Source organism: Leucopleurus acutus, assembly GCF_964270905.1.
Source record: "Leucopleurus acutus genome assembly, chromosome: 17".
NCBI classification, from domain to species: domain Eukaryota; kingdom Metazoa; phylum Chordata; class Mammalia; order Artiodactyla; family Delphinidae; genus Leucopleurus; species Leucopleurus acutus.
Window position 1 is genome coordinate 58,781,025 of NC_139159.1, and position 15,054 is coordinate 58,796,078.

Sequence of the window (15,054 nt, forward strand, 5' to 3'; positions counted from 1 at the left end):
TTGCTAATAAAATGCTATAACTTCTAACCATCTCCTTCAATGGCAATATAGAGGCTCAAAGATTAACTTTCATATAACTGTTATGTGGTAAATTCTACCATTTCTCCTATGAGTGGGAGTGATCCAGTATGTGGCAAATGAAGTCAGCATGGTGGAATGCTATCATTTATATTCCTTAGATTCTCCTACCAACTGAGGACCTCACTTGTGAGCAGGTGAGCTTTTAGCCCTTCACATGCTCCACTCATGGCTACACTGCAGAGGGGTAAATGTGGTCGGGTGGGTGAGGAACCATGTGTTACTTCTCATTCTCAAAGGTGAAGGCACAGAAGTATTTGGTTTCCTCAGCAATCCACAGAAATAATCCTTTCCTTATTTTATCTCACCTATACATTTATAAATCCTCCTCTGCATCCTTTTTGGTTGATTATGAAGGACTGTTCATTTTTTAATAGAAGGCCTAGTTTTTCTCTGTTCATTCTATCCATCTTGTTTTCACTGAAACTTGACTCTGTCAATGATTCTCCACTGTTCTTTTTATCATTTCCTATCTCTTTTGTATCATCTTCTGCTCAATTTATAAATATGCTCAAACTCCCTGACCAAAAGATAAAAAAAATTAAAAGATAAAGAATCTTCTCTATTGGCATAGGATCACTCTTTCACAACTACTATATTTTTTCTTTACTTTTTAGTTTAAAAGAGTAGACATTCTCTGTCTCGACTTCCCCTTTTGCCCCTGGTTATCAGGTAAGATTTCTCTGGCAATGTACTTCACAGTGTAAAATTCAGTGGACAATTTTATTCTTATTTTTCTTGTTCTTCAAACATTTGAATGGCGTGTAAGTTTCTGCTACATATAGGATTTAAATGAATCTATTGTGTTTAAAAACTAGCCACTTATTCCTGACATTCCTCACATCTTTGGATCTCATAAAAGCTTTTCCTTGAGTTGCCTTCTGTCTTTCTGAACATCCTCAAACCTGTTAGTAGAAATTTCTTCTCTCATCCCTTAAACATTAGCATTATTCATGGCTCTGTAATATGTCACTTCTCTTCTGACTTTCCAGATATGCTATCCATATAATCTCATCCACTTTCACAATTTTAACAGTCACTTTACGATGATGTCTCCCTGATTTATCGCTAAAGCTTACTTACCCCATGGGTTTTAGACACAAAAATCCAGCAGGCCTCTTTATTTCAGTAAAGAGGAAGATGAAGAGAAGATTGAATAGAAAGAAGAGTAAAGAAAAATAGCTGAACTTTATTAACATTTGTAGCTTTATTTAATGTTTCATCTAACATGCATTACTATATTTAATCCTCACAAAACACTAAATTCAATTACAAATATTAGTATAATAAATCTTGCCTATGAGGAAACTAAGGCTTAGAGAGGTTAAACAATACTCCTACTGTCCTACAGCCAACAAAGAACACAGAAAAGAATTAGAATTCATGTGTGTAAAACTTAAGCCACTGTTCTAGTCTCCATTAAACGGTCACTTCTACAAGTATGTCATACTCAACATGTCCAAATTATTTCTACCTTCTATTCCTGTATTGTCTCTTCCTCTATATGTTAATTATATTTATGACACTTGTATCCACTCAAGACATAAAACTTGTCATTCTTACAGGCCTACAATGACCAGGCTGTCAATCTCCTCCATTTTAACTCCCGCTGCTGCCTAAAGTGTGTTTCAAGCTGCAATACTGTGGGACAGCTTGTATTTTCTCAGTGTTGCTATGGCAATTCATTTCTCTGTGACCTTATTCATTTTGTGTCCTCTGCTACCCCTGTTTATCTAACTAATTCCCACCTATCCCTTATGACTCAGTTCAAGCATTCTACACTCCATACATGGTTTCCCAAAACCAAAGCCACAACACCAAAAGGTATCAATCACTTGTAGTTAGAGTAGTTTTATTTGGCTATTACAACAAACTGCCAGCAGGTGGTCATAAAGCATAATTAGGTATCATTAAGAAAGATGATTTTTTTTTCCTAATTTCCACAAAGTCTTATGAACTGGACTACCTAAACTCTAAAATTTGAATAAATGTCCCTCTTATACTCTCTGAGTCCTCTAATTTACATCAATGGTCAGTTGCTTACCCAACCACAATTTCTAGCCTTTCTTCCTTTCTGCCAAAAAAAGCTCTATATTACTTTCTATGTACTTAAATTCCAAACATTTACATATGGAGCCTTTTCTTCCACACCTAGGCAGTGCACATGTGGCCCAGTTTTAACCACTGGGGTCTAAGACAAAAGTCTGCTGAGAGTAACTGAGAAAGATTTTACTCCTCAGTAAAATGAGAGAGAAACATAAGGATGCCAACTCTCTCCAAACGCTCCCCATATTAATTTGCTAGGACAGCCACATTATTCTGGATCCTGGAAGTCAAGATCAAATCTACTTTTGTTGCTATATCTACATTTGTTGCTATAGTGAAATAGCACTATATAGCTATAGTGAAATAGTTAGAATAGTGTAGTTAGAATAGTGAAATAGTGAAATAAGACTATCAGCATTAAAATCCTTCATGGGTTGCCAACTTGCACTGGTGCTACATTAGTCAGTTAAAACACAAGCTATGATCCCTACCTTCTAGAAATATAAGAATCCAAGATAAGAACAGTAAGAGAAATATTAAGACTACATGAATAATCAAATAAATAAGGAGCTATAGGATTTGTTGTTGGAAAGGAATGGACATCTTTCTTTTAATTGGTCATTATCTTAACTAGGAAATGTAAAAATGAGTGTGTTAAAATCATACCTTCAGAACACTTTCAATGATATTTTTTTAACAGAGTTCCTAATATGCTATTGATGATAGGTGATTTTTCTGTTGGGTAATGACAGCTTTTTTTTCCCCAAAAAGTTATATTTTGTAAGATTCTCCATAAGATCATGTTTTTGGATTCTGTATTACATGTTTGTGCAAATGGACCTGTTCTATATTGTATTTGTTTATGTCCATATTGCTTATTATATATGAGCAGTAGGATAAGAATTTTTTTCATAAATAAAGACAAGTATAATATCATCCTTAAGGTAGAGTTTTTTCAACTTATTTCACTGAGTTAAACTCACAGAGATAATACGTATGATATTCTCCATGAAAAAAATTTATATACTTTTAGTTATATTCTAAGGCTATACTTGGTTGGCAGACCTACTAAATAGAAGGAAAAATCCTCAGCTTAAAGGTGAAAACTTTCACACAATTCATCTTTACACAACAACCATTTCAAAGAAAAAAATAAAAGGTTTTGGCTCTAAATGCAGGGAAGTGAACAACCGTTCCAATACCTTTCCCCAAAGCTGGGTCTATTTATTTTCAGAAGTCAAGAATAAATAAATGCCTGAGATTACTGCCAGTGGGATCCAGAGAATGATATAGGGTACTGTTGACAATAAAAGCCTCTGTAAAGTAGTTTTCGTGGAGTGACACCATAGTTTTATAAAGCCACCAGGCATTGTGAAGTACATTACACAGACCTTAAGGTGGTAAAATATATATATATAATTTGAAATAAAAATCCAGAAATGATATGTTTTCAAAAATGTTTCTCACTTGTGAAAATACCGGTCAATGTTTAATCCTGGAGGCCATTCAGTTCTTAGTTCCTGGAGTTTAAAGATTATAAAGATAGTTGCTGACCCTACTTGTTTGCTTTGACAAAGCAATCTACAGTATAGAAACTAACAGCTTGATATTGGTTTGGTATTTTATAAAAGCATAATAAGTGAATAACAGGTATGAAGAATGTATCATTTGAAAAAAGAGGGATGATTTAGGACAGGGAGGATGACTGGCATGATAACATAGTAGTTACATTTTCCATACTGAGTTTCTATGAAACTGAAAAAACATGAAGGAGAAAGGAGAGAAAGAAAGTGAATTCTGAGCATCTGTCATTTACTGTAGGTAGTAATAAATATAGACAATCAAGCAGACATATGGCTATATAAAATGGAAGTTAATAGGTCCTGTTCAGAAGGTTTACTAAATCCAAACAATCTATTTTCTCCACATGCATTTCCCTTCAATATCATATCTACCCAGACCCCCAAAATATCTTTAGTGAAAGCTACCAGATTTTGTGAAATTTTAAAACTGCTGATGTTTTTCTATTTCATTTCAATATGGAAGCAGAAAATCTGCTCATTTTTGTTCTCAAGAGACTTTTGAAATATAGACATAATATTAAAATGCCTAACAGTTAAATTATGTGTCTAAATAAAAATTTAGGATGCAGTTTTTGATCAAACAACTAATAATAATTATACAGACTATGTATACTTAGAGTGAAAGGGGACACACTGATCCTTTTAGGCAGGTAAATATGATGCTTTCTTCAATGAAGTACATGTCTTCAGGAGACACAACCATGAGGATATGTGGAAGGAGGGCACTAAGAAATCTATCTGCAATTAGCAGGATCTACCATTGAAATTAGTGGCCAAATAGATACCACATCTAGATCTTTGTCAGACACAAGGTGTTGTTATACACTATTTCTCAGTATTTTACAATGAAAATGATCACTTATACAATTTTCTTCTTTCTCTCTTAAATCATCAATTTCTCTTTCTGGGAGTCTTGAATCCATAAAAATACATACATGCAATTATATTTTTCAGTTTTTAAAAGTTATTTCTTTTCCATATCCCCTTCTAGCTACCATCTCATTTCTCTTTTTACAGCAAAAGTCTGGAAAAATTATCTGCATGCACTCTTTCCATTTCCTCTCCTACTTTTCTCTCTTTTCATACATAATCACCTTTTCTCACCAGAATTCAAGACTGCTCCTGTTAAGGTCAACAGTTATCTCTACCATCTAAAGCTTGATGTGAGTTCTCAGTCCTTATCTTGTTTGAACTCTCAGCCGTATTTGACACCACTGCTTACTCCTGCTTCACTAAAATAGTATCTTCCCCTGGCTTCTAAGTTATCGCATATCACTTCTTGTTCTCTTAGTTACTCTCTGGTTACTCTGCCTTAGTCTCTTTTGCTGGTGATTTCTCATATCCAACAAATAAATGTTGGAATTCCCCAAGACTCAGCCCTTTGACCTATTCTGTTCTTTCTCTGCATTCACTCTTTTGCACTCATCCAATTCCTTGGACTCAAATGACATCCATTTATTGACCACTCCCCAATTTTTATCTGCTTCCTAGGCTTATCTCAACTCCAGTCTCATATATTCAAGTGCCTATTCAATATCTCCACTTGGATAACAAATGCATTTCAAACTTAACATGCAAAAAATCAAACACCTACTCTTCTTTCCAAAATTCATTTTTCCCCCCAATCTTCCTCAGTTTAGTCAATAACAGCCACATCCTCCAGGTACTTGCCTCAGTCCGTCATTCCAGACTCCTCTCCTCCTCACACTCTCTATCATATCTAACAGAAAAGACTCCATGAGTATACATGTAAAATACATCTGGTATCCCATCATTTTTCACCATCCCCACTGCTACCACACTGTTCTAAGGTATCATCAAATACCCTGAATTATTGCAATAATTTCCCTACATTCCTGAAATCTTCTCTCATCACAGCAGCCAGAGTGATCCTTTTATGATGTAATTCAAACCTTGACACTCTTCTCTTGGAAATGCTCCACTGGCTTTCTCTTTCACTTAGTAAATGCCAGACTCATCCTATTGCATGGAAGGCTGTAAGATCTGGACCTGTTACCTCACTAACCTCTTTTACTACTCTCCCTAAACTCACTACATTGTAGCCACACTGGCTAGCTTTTTCTTGAATGCATAAGTCATGATCGAGACCTTTGCTCTGGTTGTTCTTCCTCCATTATAAGCTCTTCTATCAATGTCCACATGCCTTGCATCTTTACCTATTTCATCTCCAGTTGTCTTCCTTGACCACATTATGTAAAATAGCACCTCCTCCCATTTCTAGCACTTCTCAAAGTCCTCTTCACTGCCTAATTTTTCTCCATTATACTTATTACCATAATATAACCTATAGGCCATTTCCCCCTCAATTATTTGTCTCCTCCACTAGAATGAGCATAAGGGTTTAAAACTCTTGTTCATTGTTGTATTCTCAGTCCATGGAACACTCTCTGACACATAGTACTCAATAAAAAATAATGAAGTGATGTTGCTGAATTTGAATATTTTTGTTCAGAGTGAACATTTTATTAATAATTGTGAATGGACAGAAAAAAGAAAAAAAAAGGGATGTATATGTGAAAATTCTGAGAAAGCCAATGGAAATTTTTCAGTTGATTGGCATTCCTTGTCAGAACTCAGTTTTACCTATATAGTGATCTATTCAAAATCTTAGAACATTTAATCTCACATATTGGTAATTTCACATTCTGAGTGGTTGATTGTATTATTTCAATGTTTGGTTGTTAATTGATAGTAGCATGATTATGTTTATATTTACCATCCATAGCATATCTGCCATGTGTCAGGAACTGCAGTACACATTTCACATGCACCACTTCAAAATCCTGTCATCCCAAACTCTGACTTCAGCCGTGGCTTTAGCAGCCATTTCCAGGTGCAGGAATTGGTTTTTCATCGGATGCCCTCAGGAAATTATGTTCATTCAGGCATGTACAACTCCCTTGTGTTGTGAGGGAGTGAACACTGGAGGCACAGCCCATGAGCAACAGGGAATTAGAACTGCTGGATATAGGTTTCATTCTTTTGTCATCTGTTTAATCAGTTCTAAAATGTATTGAATAAGGCTTTTCATAATATACTGCTGTGATCAGACATCCGTGACCCATAGTAGTAGTGAACTCAGAAATGCATTCTTGTACTGGTTGTCTTCCTTGTTTCACATCCCTGTCTTATATTTCTGCTTCATGCATGCAAGTGCATTTCAGTTTCTGCCTTTGAGGGAGCCTGAGTCTGGAACTGTATTAAACATTTTAAAATAATTTTAGTTTATTCCTTTGGAAATTTATTACTAGGTATTATTACAATCTCCATTTTTTGAAAGAAGAAAATGAAATTTTCATCCAATTAACATATCTTGCAAAGACAAAGAGTCAGAATTGAAGTCAGTTTTGTCTGACTCCAGCTGTATGTTCTTTCTATGGGGTAGAAAGACCTAAACTAGTGAGCTAATAGGTTTTCTGAACTCATGGTGCTTTTTGATTTAAAAATAAAATGTACAGGTTATGGAGTTGATAATGCAGAAAAATTAAGATTACAGGACAATTAATTCATCAGGAAAAAAAACTTTAAGAGAAAATATAAATGGGCCTGTAAATCATTATAATGTGCCATAACAAAAATGTGAGGTCTTTCTCATGTTAATTCATGGATACGTGATAGATATTTTTTGTTCGCTTCATCCTTCTCTGCTTTGCAATGTATTTCATCTTTATGAACTGGAAAAGCAAGCTCCTTTGCCTTCTGGTTACAGTTAGTTTCAGCTGGTGGGAGGCACTGGCAGAACATAGGGTGGACTAGAGTATGGCCAGGGTATCTTTTGCTTAGGTTCATTCACTGCCTCTAGGAAACATCACAACTCCTCTATGTAGTTCTCTTTGACTTGTGGGAAACCCTCCTATCCCTGCTGATTCAAGTTCACTAGCCTTGGGATACTGCACCTTTCTTTAATGGTTCTCTTAACTTCACCCACAACTTTATAATTAGCTTCTTTATTAAACTCTTCTTAATTATTCCATTTTTGAGTATGCCATCTGTTTCCTCTTGGGATTTTGGATCATAAAAGAGACAACGAAATAATCTTAAAAATATATAATATTCTTAAACAAGAAATAGTTGAAAGTAACTAGGGACAGATTGTCCACTGACGAGGGAGGAGGGATACAGTAATTATTAAGGGAGATTAATAGTTATATATTAAAGAGGAAGAAAGAAAGAAAATTAATGAGTTATTTATGGGCCCAAGTGGACACTTACAGTATAATGTGAGAAATGCAAAGATTGATAAACTTATTAACTATCTAACTGAAAGCTTTGCTATGTATATTTGGTAAGATAAACACATGATTCAACTTTCAGTGGAGTTGGTCATCAATAGACAGAATGTTCACTATCGTGGCTACCATACTTAACAAAATGTCAACCATGACCTATAGATTATATTGATTATATTCTTGATGTATACTAGCATAGGCATTGACCTCAGAGATGTTCACTGTGAGCTGCATGGTTTGGAATTTGAAATCATTTTTATAGAAAAAACATTCTTATTACATGTAGGTTTGCATTAAATGGATTTCATTCTACACAAGCTTCCTATAAAATGGGATCTAAAATTATGTTTTATGGATATGAAATCATTAAATCTAATCTTAATAAAGAAAATTTCAAAGACTGCTACAGAACTAGAGATTTATATAGTTGTAGAATAAAAGATTAATGAAGTAGAAATTCTGAAGTACAGCTTCCTGCATTTCCTTCTCTTTTTAGACTTGGTACACAGCCTATTACCTGACAATTTTGTAATATATCTCTTCACATTTCTCTCCTTTTTATATGACTTTCACTTTAAAACTGGTAACTGTTTAAGCATTTATTTTTCTTTAGTAATAAATAACCCTCTCAATAACTTTTAAAAGTGGTGTAAGTTTCAAAGTATGAGACTTCCTGAGTGTGTCCTCTGCCAGTTCCTATTAGAAAAAGCTGTTGCTCACAGGAAGATAAGGAAGTTTTGACTTTGACATTTTAGATAAGCATTTTTCATGTTATTTTACTTCACTATGGGCCCAGCATGTATTACTGTAAGCATAACTAGAGCGACACAATAGATTGAACAGTAGGTCTACTGCTCATGTTATCTGACTATCCTTAACATTTTCTCACTGCCTTGATGAACTCTCCTTTTTTGCACTATCCTTCTTTATTTTTATACTTTGGAAAGAAAATTTAAATATAGAATTTACCTCTAGATATTAGAGCTTTACAAAAATGTTTCTTTATTGAAAATCATCGCACACCTAAAGAAAAATCCACAGAATGATTTCTCTCAAAGTGAATAGCCATATTACTTCCCCCAGGGGCAAGAAACAAAATATTTCCAGTATCATCCCAAATCCTTTTTCTCTTTCTACTTGCTATTTCCTCTTTACCCTACTAAAATGTTACAGTTATCCTGATTTTTGTACCAATCACTCCTCCCTTTTCTTTTAAATTTTACTCTTTAAACTTGCATTGCTGACCCCGTAGTTAAGTTTCATCTGTTTTTATTTTGGGGGTACATGTATAGATGGAATCATACTGGAAGTATTCTTAGTGCATGGCTATTTTGCTCAAAAGTATTTTGTTAGATTCACATATGGCATTGAACATGGAAATAGTGTGTTCATTTCCACAGTTGCCTGACATTTCAAATTTGAATATATACTGTTTATTAGTACACAATGCTAACATTTTTTTCCAAAGTGGTAGATTTACTCTCACCAGCAGTATGGGAAAGCATCCCCTTCATAGTTTGGTCCTGGGACAGAGTTTGCAGATGAGCTGAACTTGTGTATAATTTAGCAGGTGAAAGTAAGGCAGAAACCACTACTTTTGGAAAATCATGGCAGTTCTAATTATCCAGCCATAGCCTTGCAATTCTGCACTACACAGCTCCTCTAACTAATATAATTCTTATATTAGTTACCTAAATATTTTATAAAGGTTATTTAGTATTGATACCAAACCTGAATAATGAGATAATATGTTCCATACACTGACAAGGATGGTAGATGTGAAAAGGGAAAGAAAAGAACTGTTGTAAGAGAGAGAGCAAGGAGAAAACACAGGAGCAAGTGAACAAAATGATGAACCAAAGAAAGAGAATATTTGTTAACAATGATTCTGGTTCATCAGGTCTAAGTAAATGAGAATATGATGCTGTATTTTATTAATCATATAGAGAAGTCAGGAGGGAGGGTCTGCTGTGTGGGATAACATGTTTAGACGGAATATTTTGCAGAATGTTTAAGGACAACAGAAGATTAGGAGAAAATGAACAATAAACACTGAAAATATGGAACTTGGTTGACATCATAAATGAATAAATGATTTTGGGGATCGCTTTGAAGGCAGTAGTGCTTCTCACAAGGATCACTACCTTATGGTTAAGTAAAAATGGTGAAAAATAAACCTTTATATCAAGATTATATACACATACTTGCATAAGCCAACATCAAATGTTGTAGCTGTTGTCATTTTTTTTTTTGCAATCTTATAGAGAGGCAACTTCATAAGTAATTTGTTGTGCTCTATGACATTAGTTCATATGTATCACATATCTGTGGTGTCTCAAATCTTAGATTACCAATTTCTTGAATGTGGACATCATACCCTATACAGCACTGGCTTCTGAACAGTATGTAACACATAGTTAATATTTATCAAATGTTTGTTTAATTAAAGAAGGAAAAGATAGAGGAATAAGTGAGAGATGGACAGATAAGTTTGGTGGCATCATTATTCTGTGTGTAATTGAATACATAAATCTTTCCAATTTATATAGAAATTAAAGCAAATGAGGAGTCAAGGAAGATTGCCTTGCCTTGTAGAGCTTAAGGTCAAATGAAAAGTACCATCCATGTAGGGAGCCTGGTCAACTGAAATGTCCTGGGGATCTGGAGATGAAAGTCATCAGAGACTCCTGGTGTGAGGTGGAGCAAATACTCTTACACAAAACCAGACAATCTTTTCTTAAACAAAGTCCTATAATACTGGCAATAAAGTCAAGAACTTTATTCCTTCTGTCTTCTCCTTAGCTTTTTGCCATCTCCTGCCTGAATCTAGATCCAATCAAATAGTGCTTAGCACTTTAATTTCTTAATTTACAATCAGTCCTGATGTGGACTATTTGAATTCCCAAAGCATTGTCATATTCTGGGGTCAACTAATATTACCATCAAAGTAGTTAAATTTTTCCTTTTTATAGTACATTATAATTCACAAATATTGATGTGTTATCTTTCAGTTTTTAAAAACAATCTTATAACATAGGATTATTATCTGCCTTTAACATATAAGAATTTGAAGAAGACAAAAATGATAGCTAATAAATTACAGAATGGGGACTCAATGCCAGGCTTGAATTCTAGACATACCGCTCTTTTCACTGGGGAATGACACTGGGAAGGGATGCAACTGGGTGTCAGAAACAGAAACAAACACACACAGGGTTTGCTGGAGGGCAGGCTGATCATTTTTTTCTCATACATGTCTGTTCCTTGAGTATCTACCTTTTTTCTTGAACAGTCTTTTCTGTTCTTCAGTTCATTGACAGAACACAACCACCACCAGTCTCTAAGCCTTACTTTTATGACAGAGATCACTACTTACTGACAAAATACCATTTTTTTCAACTTCATTCATAATAGAACTATGATTCATAGATGATCACCCTGCCTCACAGAATAAAGATAATATTTCCTAGCCTCTTTTCTTATAGTGGTGGCCAAAGAGGTAAAAGCAAAATTTGTTTGGGAAGAAACCATAAGTTAGCATTTGATATTTTCCTTCATCCCTCCTTCCTATCGACTGAAATGCAAATATGACAGCTAGAGTGCTGGCAGCCACCTTGGATGATGAGATCGACAAAAAATGGAAATTACTGTTCAGGAAGGCAGAGTAGAAATACAGATGGAACCCTGTTCCCTGTTGATATGGTATCACTAAACCAACAAAGGAGTACCTTCCTCAAGATTTCTTTAATGTGAGAGATAAATAAGCTTCTACTCACTTAAGTCACCATAGTCATTCTTTTATTAATAATCTAACTTAACACTAACTGACACTATAGTATTTATATCCAAATGTCCAAAAAGTCATCAGTATTAACAAGTTCTAAAATTCCAAGAGACTGAGTTATAGAACCTAGATCAGATTCCTGCCACTTAACATCAACTTTATTTATAAAGGGAAGATCATATTTTAAAAGTTATTCTTTCCATGATAATTATATGGATGGGGATAGCTGTAATTCTCAGAAAACTGAAGGACCAGACAGGCAACACAATAGGTGACCAAAGCAACTTTTCCAAAATCTTTCATTTCTGTGAGTGACCATTGGTTTTTTTAATCTAAAATTCTATTTTCTTGTATTATTTTTAAAAGTGAGTCATGGTTAATATAAATGAATGAAAATTATGAAAAAAATATCTTATGACCTTAAGCAGTAAAATTTACTATCACTAGCTCAGATAAAATTGCTAAGAGTTAAATTGTAAGTGTTGTCTGATCTTTTCTATCTGCAGTGTGAAATGAAAGAGAGTAGATTGTTTTAATTTCATTAATAAATATGCCACATTGGATTTAAAAATCGTGCATAACATGAATGATAAATATATCATTGAGAAATGACTGGAACATGGTATTATAGTCTAGGTAGGACCATGTGATTCATTAACTTTTCATACAATTGTCTTGACAAGGCATCTTCTTGTGAATGCAACATATGCTTGTTAATAAAACATTTACAACCATCATTTTGTCATAAAATCAAAGAAAAAGGATATTTACTTGGCAGATGGTACAATCATAACAGTTTATTGGTTTATATAATACCAAAGTTTGTTTAATTTACATTGTTAACTTTTTTATCACTTTGTGAATAACAAAAATTATTTAGGTGTGAAATTTAAAAATATTTACCCTAAATGGTAGATTGAGTAAATCTAAAATATTCAGGACATGTTTTTAGCTTCTACATATATTAACTCCTTTAAAAAAAACTGAATATTAAGATAGGCAGAGCAAGATTAAAATGATTTCCTATACCGTCTGATTTTTTTTCCACATGGAATTTATTTCTATAAACTAAAAGTTGTTAGAAAGTGTAGACAGAAACTTTATTTCATGCCAAGGAAATAGAAAATCTATATTAACATTTTGGGAAGCAAAATGCCAGGCAGTGTGATATAGAGAGAAATTCCCAGGGTGAATGTTGAAAAATAAACTCTAGTCACATTTCTGTATTAAGTAGCTATGACCTTGGGCAAGTCACTCAGTCTTAGCATACATCAGTTGTCTCATGTATAAAAGGAAGTTAATTTCATCTGACTTCATGTGAATAGTGTGAAGACAAAAATATGCTAATGGGCAGTGTATTAAGGAAATATTAAAATTTCCAAGGATGGAGATAATCCAATACATAGAAAGTAACCACAATTTGTCAGACTTAACCATGCAATATTTCAAATAATTTCAGGGCAATTCAGAGCATCTGACACAAGGGAAAGAGGATGAACTGTTACTGAAATTTGAGAAATATATATTTTAAAATTTTTGTATACCATTCTATTTAATCAACACATTGTATGAGGCAATATAAGACCGCATTATTTTTCTGGCAAATATACCACACTTTTGGTCCAATAGAAAAGAGACAAATGAAGACCCCAAGTCTATGATCACATATAATGATTAATAAATCGATCTCTCCACTCTTGCTTTCTGCAGTTTACTTTTCAAAACTTTTCAGGCAGAGGTAGGTGCTGGTATGAGTGTGCATGTGTGTGTGTCAAAAATAAATTCTAGTCACATAAATTAATACATAAAAAATAAATGTACAAATAAAATCCCCATTAAATCTCCATCTGATTACTTTCACCGTGTTAGGCTTTTGTAGTTTTGAAATACGAATTTTGTCAATAAACACATTAGTTCTCTCTTAAGGTTAATGTGTCCTAAAAACATCTGAAGCATACACCTATTTTCTCATTCAAGCTCATTGATAAATAATTCAAATATAGAGAAACAAGCAGAGTTCTATTTCACTTCAGGCATCCTAAAGGGGTTGCTTGTATTAATTTACTTATTAAAACCAATGGAAGTAGAAAATACTGTCATTTTCTTCACTGTGCACAAGAATATGTTGGCTTAGGAAATAAATAATAACAAATTTAGGAAACCTCTTATAAAATCTATCCACACATTATTTCTATCAGCATAGAAATATCCTTCTGCTAATGAGAAATATTTTGAAAAGCCTTGTTGAAATATAGATACATCGTGTCTATACGATGCTTCAGATCAATCTTATTTCCTTATCAAGAAATGGGGGAAAATAGCAGAATTATGTTAGTTATTCTCTAATTGTCTCTCCAAGTCTATTTTCAACTCTTCTGCCCTCTTTGTGCCTCAAGAGGATACCCTATATGAATCACATTACCCAGAGATCCTGCTCTTAACTAGGTTAAATTGCCCTCAAAAGCAAGATACAAGGTAAGTTCGGAGAACTAGAGTACAAATTCAGAAGAAAGCAAAAAGTTTGATTTGATGCTGTTCTCAAATCTCCTAAAATTCTCCTAAGGGACAGAAGATACTTCACTGTTGGAAACAGGGCCAAACCTGTATCTGGAAGCAAAGTGATCCATTGATGAAAAGATGAAAAGCACAGAAGCAAGAAGCAAAGGACATAACTACAAAAGCATTTAAAAGTAATGACCTCAATGATTGCAAATATTCAGTTATTTTCAAATATTAGTTATCATTTCAGTATTTCCCTGTATTTCAGCATAAAAATAATAAGAGCTATGATGTATTTAACTTCTTCACTATCATGATTTTAATATAAATATCACCTGTAGGCTCATTATGGTCTTAGAAGTTCTATATTACCGAATTCAATTTTCAGAGAATGAAAGAAAAAGTTGGAATGGCAAGAAACTGTCCAGAGCACATGGCTATCATTATATAATAAAATTTTCTTTTCTCCACAGCAATTAAAGCAAAAGAATGCCTAAAAATTTTCATGAAGCTTCCAAATAAGACCTCTTTAGTAACAACTATTAGTAATAGAAATCATTAGTTATTCCTTGATGCAGGGAATACTAACAAAGACTAACAAAGTATATTTTGACTAATCCGTTTTCTGAAATGTTCCTGGTAATAAGTGTTAGAAGGAGGTCAAAGTCACTTCCCTTATTTGAAATGAAAAGGTAATTCTACTCCTTAGAAAAGAAAGCTTTTCCAATTTTCCAGGAATTTTCATTTCCAATTTTCCAGGAATTTTCATTTCTAAGCTGAAAATCTTTTAGCACTTATATCTGATAATAGCTAT